This window comes from Rhinoderma darwinii, unplaced genomic scaffold (assembly GCF_050947455.1).
Source record: "Rhinoderma darwinii isolate aRhiDar2 unplaced genomic scaffold, aRhiDar2.hap1 Scaffold_535, whole genome shotgun sequence".
Classification (NCBI taxonomy): Eukaryota; Metazoa; Chordata; class Amphibia; order Anura; family Rhinodermatidae; genus Rhinoderma; species Rhinoderma darwinii.
This window is the reverse complement of record NW_027464084.1, coordinates 133,453-149,570: the sequence shown is the minus strand read 5'-3', so window position 1 is coordinate 149,570 and position 16,118 is coordinate 133,453. Positions and strand designations below refer to the sequence as shown.

General features: G+C 48.7%; 1 protein-coding gene across 3 annotated transcripts in view; it reads right to left on the bottom strand.

The window, feature by feature from the left end:
* Window positions 1-16,118, bottom strand: part of LOC142722383 (solute carrier organic anion transporter family member 1A2-like) — a 52,342-nt gene that overhangs the window by 18,116 nt on the left and 18,108 nt on the right. The gene's annotated exons all lie outside the window — the stretch shown is intronic.

Here is a 16,118-nt window from a genome sequence, read left to right as displayed (position 1 = left end):
CGTCAGGTTACAGCGCCCCCTTTGTTACATTATACACAGAACATTATTGGCACTTTGTATCATTTTCTCCTGTCAGCTGCTAAAACGTCTCAACGGGGCAGATGTGACTTTATCACAAGTTTCTGGGATTTTCACACTTACAGCCGAGAATTCTCGAGGAAAAAAAAGTAAATAACTAGAAAAATCACTGGAGAAATTCGGAGATAATGAAAACCTAGTACAGGGTGTTTACAACTTACACCAAGAAGATGACTTGGAACTACATAACTTACTACTTCAATCTCTTAAACTTTGTCTTAACGCGGATTGCAACTTCAATTTACCTTCTTGCCCTGAGTCATGTCAGAAGGGATTTATCAGTGGTGACCATGGGCAGAGATGCTGCACGGAAACTTAGGCCCTGTTCACACAGAGTATTTTGTTGCTGATTTTAATGCGTAAACCGAATGTCTCTTATCTGCACTGATCCCTGCTCTCCTCCTCCCTGCAGTACAGGACATCACACATCACATGTCTCTTATCTCCACTGCTCCCTGCTCTCCTCCTCCCTGCAGTACAGGACATCACACATCACATGCCTCATCTCCACTGCTCCCTGCTCTCCCCCCCCCTGCAGTACAGGACCTCACACATCACATGTCTCTCATCTCCACTGCCCCCTGCTCTCCTCCTCCCTGCAGTACAGGACATCACACATCACATGTCTCTTATCTCCACTGCTCCCCTCCTCCCTGTAGTACAGGACATCACACATTACATGTCTCTTATCTGCACTGATCCCTGCTCTCCTCCTCCCTGCAGTACAGGATATCACACATCACATGTCTCTTATCTCCACTGCTCCCCTCCTCCCTGTAGTACAGGACATCACACATTACATGTCTCTTATCTGCACTGCTCCCTGCTCTCCTCCTCCCTGCAGTACAGGACATTACACATCACATGTCTCTTATCTGCACTGCTCCCTGCTCTCCTCCCTGTAGTACAGGACATCACAGATCACATGTCTCTTATCTCCTCTGCTCTCTGCTCTCCTCCTCCCTGCAGTACAGGACTTCACACATCACATGTCCCTTATCTCCACTGCTCTCTGCTCTCCTCCTCCCTGCAGTACAGGACATCACACATCACACGTCTCTTATCTCCACTGCTCCCTGCTCCCCTCCTCCCTGCAGTACAGGACATCACACATCACATGTCTCTTATCTCCACTGCTCCCTGCTCTCCTCCTCCCTGTAGTACAGGACATCACACATCACATGTCTCTTATCTCCACTGCTCTCTGCTCTCCTCCTCCCTGTAGTACAGGACATCACACATCACATGTCTCTTATCTCCACTGCTCTCTGCTCTCCTCCTCCCTGCAGTACAGGACATCACATGTCTCTTATCTGCACTGATCCCTGCTCTCCTCCTCCCTGCAGTACAGGATATCACACATCACATGTCTCTTATCTCCACTGCTCTCTGCTCTCCTCCTCCCTGCAGTACAGGACATCACACATCACATGTCTCTCATCTCCACTGCCCCCTGCTCTCCTCCTCCCTGCAGTACAGGATATCACACATCACATGTCTCTTATCTGCACTGCTCCCTGCTCTCCTCCTCCCTGCAGTACAGGACATCACACATCACATGTCTCTTATCTCCTCTGCTCTCCTACTCCCTGTAGTACAGGACATCACACATCACATGTCCCTTATCTCCACTGCTCTCTGCTCTCCTCCTCCCTGCAGTACAGGACATCACACATCACATGTCTCTTATCTCCACTGCTCTCTGCTCTCCTCCTCCCTGTAGTACAGGACATCACACATCACACGTCTCTTATCTCCACTGCTCCCTGCTCCCCTCCTCCCTGCAGTACAGGACATCACACATCACATGTCTCTTATCTCCACTGCTCCCTGCTCCCCTCCTCCCTGCAGTACAGGACATCACACATCACATGTCTCTTATCTCCACTGCTCCCTGCTCTCCTCCTCCCTGTAGTACAGGACATCACACATCACATGTCTCTTATCTCCACTGCTCTCTGCTCTCCTCCTCCCTGCAGTACAGGACATCACACATCACATGTCTCTTATCTCCACTGCTCTCTGCTCTCCTCCTCCCTGCAGTACAGGACATCACATGTCTCTTATCTGCACTGATCCCTGCTCTCCTCCTCCCTGCAGTACAGGATATCACACATCACATGTCTCTTATCTCCACTGCTCCCTGCTCTCCTCCTCCCTGCAGTACAGGACATCACACATCACATGTCTCTTATCTCCACTGCTCTCCTCCTCCCTGTAGTACAGGACATCACACATCACATGTCTCTTATCTGCACTGATCCCTGCTCTCCTCCTCCCTGCAGTACAGGACATCATACATCACATGTCTCTTATTTCCACTGCTCAATGCTCTCATCCCTGCAGTACAGAACATCACACATCACATGTCTCTTATCTGCACTGCTCCCTGCTCTCCTCCTCCCTGTAGTACAGGACATCACACATCACATGTCTCTTATCTCCACTGCTCCCTCCTCTCCTCCTCCCTGTAGTACAGGACATCACACATCACATGTCTCTTATTTCCACTGCTCCCTGCAGTACAGGACATCACACATCACATGTCTCTTATCTCCACTGCTCCCTCCTCTCCTCCTCCCTGTAGTACAGGACATCACACATCACATGTCTCTTATTTCCACTGCTCCCTGCAGTACAGGACATCACACATCACATGTCTCTTATCTGCACTGCTCCCTGCTCTCCTCCTCCCTGCAGTACAGGACATCACACATCACATGTCTTATCTCCACTGCTCCCTGCTCTCCTCCTCCCTGTAGTACAGGACATCACACATCACATGTCTCTTATTTCCACTGCTCCCTGCAGTACAGGACATCACACATCACATGTCTCTTATCTGCACTGCTCCCTGCTCTCCTCCTCCCTGCAGTACAGGACATCACACATCACATGTCTTATCTCCACTGCTCCCTGCTCTCCTCCTCCCTGTAGTACAGGACATCACACATCACATGTCTCTTTTCTGCACTGATCCCTGCTCTCCTCCTCCCTGCAGTACAGGACATCACACATCACATGTCTCTTATCTGCACTGCTCCCTGCTCTCCTCCTCCCTGCAGTACAGGACATCACACATCACATGTCTCTTATCTCCACTGCTCCCTGCTCTCCTCCCTGCAGTACAGGACATCACACATCACATGTCTCTTATCTGCACTGATCCCTGCTCTCCTCCTCCCTACAGTACAGGACATTACAGATCACATGTCTCTTATCTCCACTGCTCTCTGCTCACCTCCTCCTCCCTGTAGTACAGGACATTACAGATCACATGTCTCTTATCTCCACTGCTCCCTCCTCTCCTCCTCACTGTAGTACAGGACATCACACATCACATGTCTCTTATTTCCACTGCTCCCTGCAGTACAGGACATCACACATCACATGTCTCTTATCTGCACTGCTCCCTGCTCTCCTCCTCCCTGCAGTACAGGACATCACACATCACATGTCTTATCTCCACTGCTCCCTGCTCTCCTCCTCCCTGTAGTACAGGACATCACACATCACATGTCTCTTTTCTGCACTGATCCCTGCTCTCCTCCTCCCTGCAGTACAGGACATCACACATCACATGTCGCTTATCTCCACTGCTCCCTGCTCTCCTCCCTGCAGTACAGGACATCACACATCACATGTCTCTTATCTGCACTGATCCCTGCTCTCCTCCTCCCTGCAGTACAGGACATCACACATCACATGTCTCTTATCTGCACTGATCCCTGCTCTCCTCCTCCCTGTAGTACAGGACATTATAGATCACATGTCTCTTATCTCCACTGCTCCCATCCTCCCTGCTGTACAGGACATCACACATCACGTCTCTTATCTCCACTGCTCCCTGCTCTCCTCCTCCCTGTAGTACAGGACATCACATGTCTCTTATCTCCACTGCTCCCTGCTCTCCTCCTCCCTGTAGTACAGGACATCACACATCACATGTCTCTTATCTCCACTGCGAACTGCTCTCCTCCTCCCTGTAGTACAGGACATCACATACCACATGTCTCTTATCTCCACAGCTCCCTGCTCTCCTCCTCCCTCTAGTACAGGATATCACACATCACATGTCTCTTATCTCCACTGCTCCCTGCTCTCCTCCTCCCTCTAGTACAGGACATCACACATCACATTTCTCTTATCTCCTCTGCTCCTTGATCTCCTCCCTGTAGTACAGGACATCACACATCACGTCTCTTATTTCCACTGCTCCCTGCTCTCCTCCCCCTGTAGTACAGGACATCACACACCACATGTCTCTAATCTCCACTGCTCCCTGCTCTCCTCCTCCTTCTAGTACAGGACATCACACATCAGATGTCTCTCATCTCCACTACTCCCTGCTCTCCAACTCCCTGCAGTACAGGACATCACACATCACATGTCTCTTATCTCCAATGCTCCCTGCTCTCCTCCTCCCTCTAGTACAGGATATCACACATCACATTTCTCTTATCTCCAATGCTCCCTGCTCTCCTCCTCCCTCTAGTACAGGACATCACACATCCCATGTCTCTTATCTCCACTGCTCCCTGCTCTCCTCCCTGCAGTACAGGACATCACACATCACATGTCTCGTATCTCCACTGCCCCCTGCTCATCTCCTCCTCCCTGTAGTACAGGACATCACACATCACATGTCACTCATCTCCACTGCTCCCTGCTCTCTTTCCCACCTCCCTGCAGTACAGGTCATCACACATCACATGTCTCTTATCTCCACTGCTCCCTGCTCTCCTCCCTGCAGTACAGGACATCACACATCACATGTCTCTTATCTTCACTGCTCCCTGCTCTCCTCCTCCCTGTAGTACAGGACATCACACAACACATGTCTCTTATCTCCACTGCTCCCTGCTCTCCTCCCTGTAGTACAGGACATCACAGATCACATGTCTCTTATCTCCACTGCTCTCTGCTCTCCTCCTCCCTGCAGTACAGGACATCACACATCACATGTTTCTTATCTCCACTGCTCCCTGCTCACCTCCTCCTCCCTGTAGTACAGGACATTACAGATCACATGTCTCTTATCTCCACTTCTCTTTGCTCTCCTCCTCCCTGCAGTGCAGGACATCACATGTCTCTTATCTCCACTGCTCCCTGCTCTCCTCCCTGTAGTACAGGACATCACACAACACATGTCTCTTATCTCCACTGCTCCCTGCTCTCCTCCCTGTAGTACAGGACATCACAGATCACATGTCTCTTATCTCCACTGCCCCCTGCTCTTCTCCTCCCTGCAGTACAGGACATCACACATCACATGTTTCTTATCTCCACTGCTCTCTGCTCTCCTCCTCCCTGCAGTACAGGACATCACACATTACATGTCTCTTATCTCCACTGCTCCCTGCTCTCCTCCTCCCTGCAGCACAGGACATCACACATCACATGTCTCTTATCTGCACTGATCCCTGCTCTCCTCCTCCCTGCAGTACAGGACATCACACATCACATGTCTCTTATCTCCACTGCTCCCTGCTCTCCTCCTCCCTGCAGTACAGGACATCACACATCACATGTCTCTTATCTCCACTGCTCTCTGCTCACCTCCTCCCTGTAGTACAGGACCTCACACATCACATGTCTCTTATCTCCACTGCCCCCTGCTCTTCTCCTCCCTGCAGTACAGGACATTACACATCACATGTCTCTTATCTCCACTGCTCTCTGCTCTCCTTCTCCCTGCAGTACAGAACATCAGATGTCTCATCTCCACTGCTCCCTGCTCTCCTCCTCCCTGCAGTACAGGACATTACACATCACATGTCTCTTATCTCCACTGCTCCCTGCTCTCCTCTTCCCTGTAGTACAGGATATCACACATCACATGTCTCTTATCTCCACTGCTCCCCTCCTACCTCTATTCTCGGACATTCAGTCACCATTTTAGCTCCACATGACTTATCCGCAATCATACTTCAAAGTCAACAAAAACAACTTTCCTTACAACGACGTATGCGTCTTCAATGTTCTCTTCTCCTTCCAGACAACGTCACTTTACAGCACTGCCATACGCTCAATCCGGCCACCCTTCTGCCCCTTGTAAGGGGGGATCAAGACCAAGAACCCCATACGGAATCAGATCATGCACAATCTCATGACTGCTTACAACTTATGCAGCAGCAAGCAACATCTCCCTCCACGGTATTTGACACTCCACTTGACAACCCGGACCTCATTCTTTTCACTGATGGATCACGTTATGCTGATGAACAAGGTAAATTCCACACTGGATACGCTGTGGTATCACTGCACGAAACCATCCGAGCAGGCCGGATGCCACCCCACAAATCTGCACAAGAAGCTGAATTAAAAGCCCTCACAGAGGCATGCCACGAGGCGGCCAACCACACAGCTAACATATATACGGATTCCAGATACGCCTTCGGTGTGGCTCACGACTTTGGACAGATCTGGGCAATCAGAGGTTTTGCAACAGCTGCTGGTACCCCAATCAGGCATGCGCAAGCTGTGGCTGAATTACTTGAAGCCTTGACTCGTCCAGAAAAAGTGGCCATACTCAAGACCAAAGCCCATGGAAAAGCCCAAACAGAAGAAGCACAAGGAAATAAGCTGGCAGACGAGACGGCAAAGTGGGCAGCAACTTACGGAAAAGAGTCAGAAGGGAGTCCGGATCAAACAAGCTACCTTCAGATTATGACTAGGTCGCGGGCCAGAGAACAGATACCAAATGTGGAAGGGACCGACGCCATCAACCAAGTTACCATCTTCCAGAACAATAGTACCCCTGAGGACAGACAGCAATGGCAGACGGAAGGAGCAAGTGTGGATAAACAAGGAATATGGAGAAAGGACAAACGAGTTGCCCTCCCGAGAGCCCTGTACCCAGCAATTGTACAGTGGGCACACGGTCCTACCCACCGAGGGAAGAACCAGATGGTAACGGCAATCAACAAACTATACCTGGCCCCAGGAATATCCACCCCTGTCACCCAGTATTGCCGGACATGCATAATCTGCAATCGATGCAACCCTGGAAGGACTATGACCACTCCTGCAAAACACCTCGCCAGGACATCCTATCCGTTTCAAAGAATTCAAATAGATCACACACAACTGCCTAAAAGTGGCAAATACGAATATCTACTAGTGGTAATCGATATGTTTTCAGGATGGCCCGAGGCTTACCCGGTCACCAATATGACAGCCAGGACTACTGCAAAGAAACTTATGAAGGAAGTAATATGCAGATTCGGAATTCCAGAAGTAATAGAAAGCGATCAAGGACCAGCCTTTACTGCAGATATCACATCGGCAATTTGGAAATTAGTCGGGGCTGATCTAGGACTACATACTCCATACCATCCTCAAAGTAGCGGGAAAGTAGAAAGACTTAATGGTACCCTAAAAAACAAACTTTTGAAAACCAGCCAAGAACTGAACATGGCATGGCCAGAACTATTACCTATAGCATTATACTCGGTTAGGAACACCCCTAAAGCCCCTACAGGATTGACGCCTTATGAAATACTATTTGGTGGTCCCCCAAGGTTAGGCCACTACTACCCCCAGCAGCTTAGCATGGGAAATGACAATCTAGTGAACTTTGTAATTGCATTATGTAAGGAACTGACAATAACACATTCTGCAGTATACTCCTCTTTTCCAGATCCGGAAGCAGATACTACCACCCACGACATTAAACCTGGAGAATTTGTGGTAGTCAAGAAGCATGTCCGAGGATCTCTAGAATCACGATTCGAGGGCCCATACCAAGTCATATTGACCACCCCTACCGCTGTGAAAGTTGAGGGTCGCCCTACTTGGATTCACGCTTCCCATTGCAAACGAGTGGGAGTTCCGAAATGATCCAGTATATCCTTTTGTGTGGTACAGCATGGGTAGTAACCGGACAGGTAGCGGTCACTAAGATCGACGATATGACTGTCCTCTGGTTTAATTCAAGCAACACCCATGTAGCCACTTACACATTCGATTATTGTCAAATAATAGACTGTAACCATAGACAGTGGGAATACGGGTTGAACTATGATTGGGGAAGAAACTGGATCAAAACCATAGGAGAAGGAGAACAATATATATGTGTTACGGATGATAATTGGGGAACTCAGGGTAAATACTGGGGCTCCGTGGGATGGAACACTGGAAGAGATTGGGGATATCAACCCCCTAGCGCTTTAAACAAAAAGGATGATAGCGGAAAATCTCTAATAACTAGGATGACCCTTACGAAGACCCCATTTCGTAGCCAGTGTCAAAATGTAGGTAGCTGTAATCCACTGATTCTAACTATAGAAAATCCCAAACACACAGATGGTGGACAGTATTGGCTGTCGTCTTATACAGGGAGTCTCGGCTATGTGGGACCTGAGGGTCCATTTAGAATTATGGATATGGTAAATTCCACAGAATGGGAAAAATTGATTATTGAACAGCCAAACCCCGTTGCCCCTAGGATCCGAACCATCTCACAAATAGTTGCAATCGCGAACCCAGGATTCGAAGACACTATGGCTATGGAAACTGGATTTGTGGATACAAATCTATGGTTGGAATGGATGAAATATTCCGCCACTAAAGTAAACAAAAGCAATTGCTATGTTTGTGCTGGGGCTAGACCCCATTTAGGTATGGTACCCTTAGAAATCCCAAAACAAATTCAGCCATGTTTTTTTAGTTTATTCACCAATACTACTATTGAACAAAATGAGTGTGAAAATTGGAAGAAAGAATATCCTATCATAACTGAGACCCCCAAGAATCGAGAGGGACTTACTATATACCCCGGGAACTACACCTGTTATGTAAATTATGAGGGAGAAGGGAGATTTGTAGGAAACTTTAGTAACCAGTGGTGTGGGACGTATAGCTCAATAAATGGAAGCCTCCTTCAGAACCAGGTCCAGTCATTAGGGGATATATATTGGATCTGTGGGGACATGAAAATTAGAACTCGAATCGGAGGGAACTGGAAGGGAGAATGCACCCTGGCGAAAGCGATCATGCCTTTTCATATACTCTCTGAGACCCAAGAGACCACCTCTCAAAATAGTCACATATTAACAAGGGAAAAAAGAGATCTGAAAGGAAGTTTTGACCCCCATGTGTATATAGATGCTATAGGAGTCCCAAGGGGGGTCCCAGATGAATTCAAGGCCCGGGATCAGGTAGCAGCTGGATTTGAATCATTAATCCCTATGATCACAGCTAACAAAAATGTAGATTGGATAAATTATATCTATTACAACCAGCAACGGTTTGTTAACTATACTAGGGACGCTTTACAAGGTCTAGCTGACCAGTTAGGACCCACATCTACTATGACTTTCCAGAACCGTATGGCCCTTGATATGATACTAGCAGAAAAAGGAGGCGTTTGTGCCATGATAGGTACTACCTGTTGTACTTTTATTCCAGATAACACAGGACCAAACGGCAAAGTAACCATGGCAATCAAACAGATTGTTTCTTTATCCGAGGAATTAAAACGAAATTGAGGTTTCACAGACCCATGGGATCAGTATTTCTCATGGTTAACCGGATGGCAGAAAATTCTGGCCCAAATTGGGATTGTAATCTTAATCTTTCTAGTGCTTTTCGCAGTTATTGCTTGTTGTGTATTACCATGTATAAAGAAATTAATGACTAAAACTATAACTGAAGTAACTCCCACTTTCATGTTTTCTTCAGAAATTGAAGGACTTTTACCAACTCCATCCATGAAAACAACCACCCTTTATCGAGACTATTGTTCTGAAGATGAATAGATAGTGTAGGGTGTGCACCGACTCTTTAAGTCCAGCTACAAAGGGGGGTCTCCTAATAGGGGAGGCTCGTCTCAAACTGGTGAAAAAATCCTTTTACTCCCCTTTCCCAGAGCACGGACACACTTAGGTTAAGAAATGAAGAAAATAATGATAAAAGGGGGGACTGTGAAGGATGGAGTGGACAGAAGTTAATGTTTATAATAATTTTCTTTCTTTAATAAAATATAGACTATAGAGTTGTGTACATAATTGTGATGAAGCAATAGTAGGATTAGATAAGTATACGTGGCAAGATGGCCCCTGAACAGGGACTACGCACTAATAAAATAACAAGTCACTTCCTGGTATGAACGAACTATGAACTATGAAGACATATCTAAAGGACCAGATAAGGGTGAACCTATCCAAGGATGACACAAAGTAACAAGAGGCTTACAGTGATAGGTGCTTTTATAAAAGTGTGATAACATGTACCCACCCCCAGGAGAAAGGGGATATAGAACAAATGTGTGTAATAAATAAGTCAGTGACGCCTGATGCTGAGTGAGGAGCTTTGTACCAGACTCTGTGTGGTGTGATTCCTTTCGTACGAACTCAGCGTATTATCCCTGCCGGTTGAGACTGATTAGTACCCGAACAGTACAGGACATCACACATCACATGTCCCTTATCTCCACTGCTCCCTGCTCTCCTCTTCCCTGTAGTACAGGACATCACACATCACATGCCTCATCTCCACTGCTCCCTGCTCTCCTCCTCCCTGCAGTACAGGACATCACACATCACATGTCTCTTATCTCCACTGCTCCCCTCCTCCCTGTAGTACAGGACATCACACATCACATGTCTCTTATCTCCACTGCTCCCTGCTCTCCTCCTCCCTGCAGTACAGGACATCACACATCACATGTCGCTTATCTCCACTGCTCCCTGCTCCCCTCCTACCTCTAGTACAGGACATCACACATCACATGTCTCTTATCTCCACTGCTCCCTGCTCTCCTCCTCCCTGCAGTACAGGACATCACACATCACATGTCGCTTATCTCCACTGCTCCCTGCTCTCCTCCCTGCAGTACAGAAAAGAGACACAAAACACGGCGCCACATAGTGTAGATTACCAAAGGTAAGAGGATGCAAAATCCCGAAGTCCAATTAGGTGCTCACCTAGAATCAAAGGACAACGAACGATGGAGAGAAATGCTGCTGCTGCTGCCAGGACTCGGTGCCGGTGATCCACGGAAGACCGCAAAAGTGATGCTGATATACAGACTCAATTTTTTTCTGTATATCAGCACCTGTAGTACAGGACATCACACATCACATGTCTCTTATCTCCACTGCCCCCTGCTCTTCTCCTCCCTGCAGTACAGGACATCACACATCACATGTTTCTTATCTCCACTGCTCTCTGCTCTCCTCCTCCCTGCAGCACAGGACATCACACATCACATGTCTCTTATCTGCACTGATCCCTGCTCTCCTCCTCCCTGCAGTACAGGACATCACACATCACATGTCTCTTATCTCCACTGCTCCCTGCTCTCCTCCTCCCTGCAGTACAGGACATCACACATCACATGTCTCTTATCTCCACTGCTCCCTGCTCTCCTCCTCCCTGCAGTACAGGACATCACACATCACATGTCTCTTATCTCCACTGCTCTCTGCTCTCCTCCTCCCTGCAGTACAGGACATCACACATCACATGTCGCTTATCTCCACTGCTCTCTGCTCACCTCCTCCCTGTAGTACAGGACCTCACACATCACATGTCTCTTATCTCCACTGCCCCCTGCTCTCCTCCTCACTGCAGTACAGGACATCACACATCACATGTCTCTTATCTCCACTGCTCCCTGCTCTCCTCCTCCCTGCAGTACAGGACATCACACATCACATGTCTCTTATCTCCACTGCTCCCTGCTCTCCTCCCTGTAGTACAGGACATCACAGATCACATGTCTCTTATCTCCACTGCCCCCTGCTCTTCTCCTCCCTGCAGTACAGGACATTACACATCACATGTCTCTTATCTCCACTGCTCCCTGCTCTCTTCTTCCCTGTAGTACAGGATATCACACATCACATGTCTCTTATCTCCACTGCTCCCCTCCTACCTCTAGTACAGGACATCACACATCACATGTCTCTTATCTCAACTGCTCGCTGCTCTCTTACCTGTAGTACAGGACATCACACATCACATGTCTCTTATCTCCACTGCCCCCTGCTCTTCTCCTCCCTGCAGTACAGGACATCACACATCACATGTTTCTTATCTCCACTGCTCTCTGCTCTCCTCCTCCCTGCAGCACAGGACATCACACATCACATGTCTCTTATCTCCACTGCTCCCTGCTCTCCTCCTCCCTGCAGTACAGGACATCACACATCACATGTCTCTTATCTCCACTGCTCTCTGCTCACCTCCTCCCTGTAGTACAGGACCTCACACATCACATGTCTCTTATCTCCACTGCCCCCTGCTCTCCTCCTCACTGCAGTACAGGACATCACACATCACATGTCTCTTATCTCCACTGCTCCCTGCTCTCCTCCCTGTAGTACAGGACATCACAGATCACATGTCTCTTATCTCCACTGCCCCCTGCTCTTCTCCTCCCTGCAGTACAGGACATCACATGTCTCTTATCTCCACTGCTCCCTGCTCTCCTCCTCCCTGCAGTACAGGACATCACACATCACATGTCGCTTATCTCCACTGCGCCATGCTCTCCTCCTCCCTGCAGTACAGGACATCACACATCACATGTCTCTTATCTCCACTGCTCCCTGCTCTCCTCCCTGTAGTACAGGACATCACAGATCACATGTCTCTTATCTCCACTGCTCTCCTCCTCCCTGCAGTACAGGACATCACACATCACATGTCTCTTATCTCCACTGCTCTCTGCTCTCCTCCCTGTAGTACAGGACATCACAGATCACATGTCTCTTATCTCCACTGCTCTCCTCCTCCCTGCAGTACAGGACATCACACATCACATGTCTCTTATCTCCACTGCTCTCTGCTCTCCTCCCTGCAGTACAGGACATCACAGATCAACATGTCTCTTATCTCCACTGCCCCCTGCTCTTCTCCTCCCTGCAGTACAGGACATCACATGTCTCTTATCTCCACTGCTCCCTGCTCTCCTCCTCCCTGCAGTACAGGACATCACACATCACATGTCTCTTATCTCCACTGCTCCCTGCTCTCCTCCCTGCAGTACAGGACATCACACATCACATGTCTCTTATCTCCACTGCTCTCTGCTCTCCTCCCTGTAGTACAGGACATCACACAGCACATGTCTCTTATCTCCACTGCTCCCTGCTCTCCTCCCTGCAGTACAGGACATCACACATCACATGTCTCTTATCTCCACTGCTCTGCTCCTCCCTGCAGTACAGGACATCACACATCACATGTCTCTTATCTCCACTGCTCTCTGCTCTCCTCCCTGTAGTACATGACATCACACAGCACATGTCTCTTATCTCCACTGCTCCCTGCTCTCCTCCCTGCAGTACAGGACATCACACATCACATGTCTCTTATCTCCACTGCTCTCTGCTCTCCTCCTCCCTGCAGTACAGGACATCACACATCACATGTCGCTTATCTCCACTGCTCCCTGCTCCCCTCCTCCCTGCAGTACAGGACATCACACATCACATGTCTCTTATCTCCACTGCTCTCTGCTCTCCTCCTCCCTGCAGTACAGGACATCACACATCACATGTCTCTTATCTCCACTGCTCCCTGCTCTCCTCCTCCCTGCAGTACAGGACATCACACATCACATGTCTCTTATCTCCACTGCTCTCTGCTCTCCTCCTCCCTGCAGTACAGGACATCACACATCACATGTCGCTTATCTCCACTGCTCCCTGCTCCCCTCCTTCCTGCAGTACAGGACATCACACATCACATGTCTCTTATCTCCACTGCTCCCTGCTCCCCTCCTCCCTGCAGTACAGGACATCACACATCACATGTCTCTTATCTCCACTGCTCTCTGCTCTCCTCCTCCCTGCAGTACAGGACTTCACACATCACATGCCTCTCATCTCCACTGCTCTCTGCTCTCCTCCTCTCTGCAGTACAGGACATCACATGTCTCTTATCTCCACTGCTCTCTGCTCTCCTCCTCCCTGCAGTACATGACATCACACATCACATGCCTCTCATCTCCACTGCTCTCTGCTCTCCTCCTCCCTGCAGTACATAACATCACACATCACATGTCTCTTCTCTCCACTGCCCCCTGCTCTCCTCCTCCCTGCAGTACAGGACATCACACATCACATGTCTCTTATCTCCACTGCTCTCTGCTCTCCTCCTCCCTGCAGTACAGGACATCACACATCACATGTCTCTTCTCTTCACTGCTCCCTGCTCTCCTCCTCCCTGCAGTACAGGACATCACACATCACATGTCTCTTATCTCCACTGCCCCCTGCTCTCCTCCCTGTAGTACAGGACATCACACATCACATGTCTCTTATCTCCACTGCCCCCTGCTCTCCTCCTCCCTGTAGTATAGGACATCACACATCACATGTCTCTTCTCTTCACTGCTCCCTGCTCTCCTCCTCCCTGCAGTACAGGACATCACACATCACATGTCTCTTCTCTTCACTGCTCCCTGCTCTCCTCCTCCCTGCAGTACAGGACATCACATGTCTCTTATCTCCACTGCCCCCTGCTCTCCTCCCTGCAGTACAGGACATCACATGTCTCTTCTCTTCACTGCTCCCTGCTCTCCTCCTCCCTGCAGTACAGGACTTCACACATCACATGTCTCTTATCTGCACTGCTCCCTGCTCTCCTCCTCCCTGTAGTACAGGACATCACACATCACATGCCTCATCTCCACTGCTCCCTGCTCTCCTCCTCCCTGCAGTACAGGACATCACACATCACGTCTCTTATCTCCACTGCTCCCTGCTCTCCTCCTCCCTGTAGTACAGGACATCACACATCACGTCTCTTATCTCCACTGCTCCCTGCTCTCCTCCTCCCTGCAGTACAGGACATCACAGATCACATGTCTCTTATCTCCACTGCTCCCTGCTCTCCTCCTCCCTGTAGTACAGGACATCACACATCACATGCCTCATCTCCACTGCTCCCTGCTCTCCTCTTCCCTGCAGTACAGGACATCACAGATCACATGTCTCTTATCTCCACTGCTCCCTGCAGTACGGGACATCACACATCACATGCCTCTTATCTCCACTGCTCTCTGCTCTCCTCCTCCCTGTAGTACAGGACATCACACATCACATGCCTCATCTCCACTGCTCCCTGCTCTCCTCTTCCCTGCAGTACAGGACATCACACATTACATGTCTCATCTCCACTGCTCCCTGCTCTCCTCTTCCCTGTAGTACAGGACATCACACATCACATGCCTCATCTCCACTGCTCCCTGCTCTCCTCTTCCCTGCAGTACAGGACATCACACATTACATGTCTCATCTCCACTGCTCCCTGCTCTCCTCTTCCCTGCAGTACAGGACATCACACATCACATGCCTCATCTCCACTGCTCCCTGCTCTCCTCTTCCCTGCAGTACAGGACATCACACATCACATGCCTCATCTCCACTGCTCCCTGCTCTCCTCTTCCCTGCAGTACAGGACATCCCAAGTCTTATTTTTCCTGCCCCCTGTAATCATTTCCATTAATAATCCCACACACAGAAAGCCCTGGCAAAATAAACACAACAGCGCTGCACAGAGACGGGCAAAACATAATGAAAAATATAAATAATTACTTCTGATTTATGGCGGCATTATCTGGTGACTGTTCACACACATTTCTCTGCTTTTTTCTTAATAGATGTTACAAAATCCAAAGGAGTTCTTTGGAGAAATTTCTCTGATAAACTCTGAGTTCTTAATTTTTCCTGCTAATTCAGTGTATGTTCAGGTCTCTGCTTTAATATAATCTGTAAAAATACTACAACACCCCCAAATATATACACCCCAGTGCAGTGCATTAGGGGGTCTTCGTTTAGGAGGTACAGCAGTGTTTATCAGCACAATTGAAAGTGGTAACTAGCAAAAATGTTACTGAAGCTCTGGATGTGACAAGAGTATAACACATGATGTGGCAGCAGAACTGTGACTACAGCTCTGTGGGTGACTGGAGTATAAAACATTATTTAAAAGTATAAATATGACTGCAGCTCTGGATGTGACTGGAGTATAAGACATTATGTAACAGTAGAATTGTGACTGTAGCTCTGGATGTGACTGGAGAA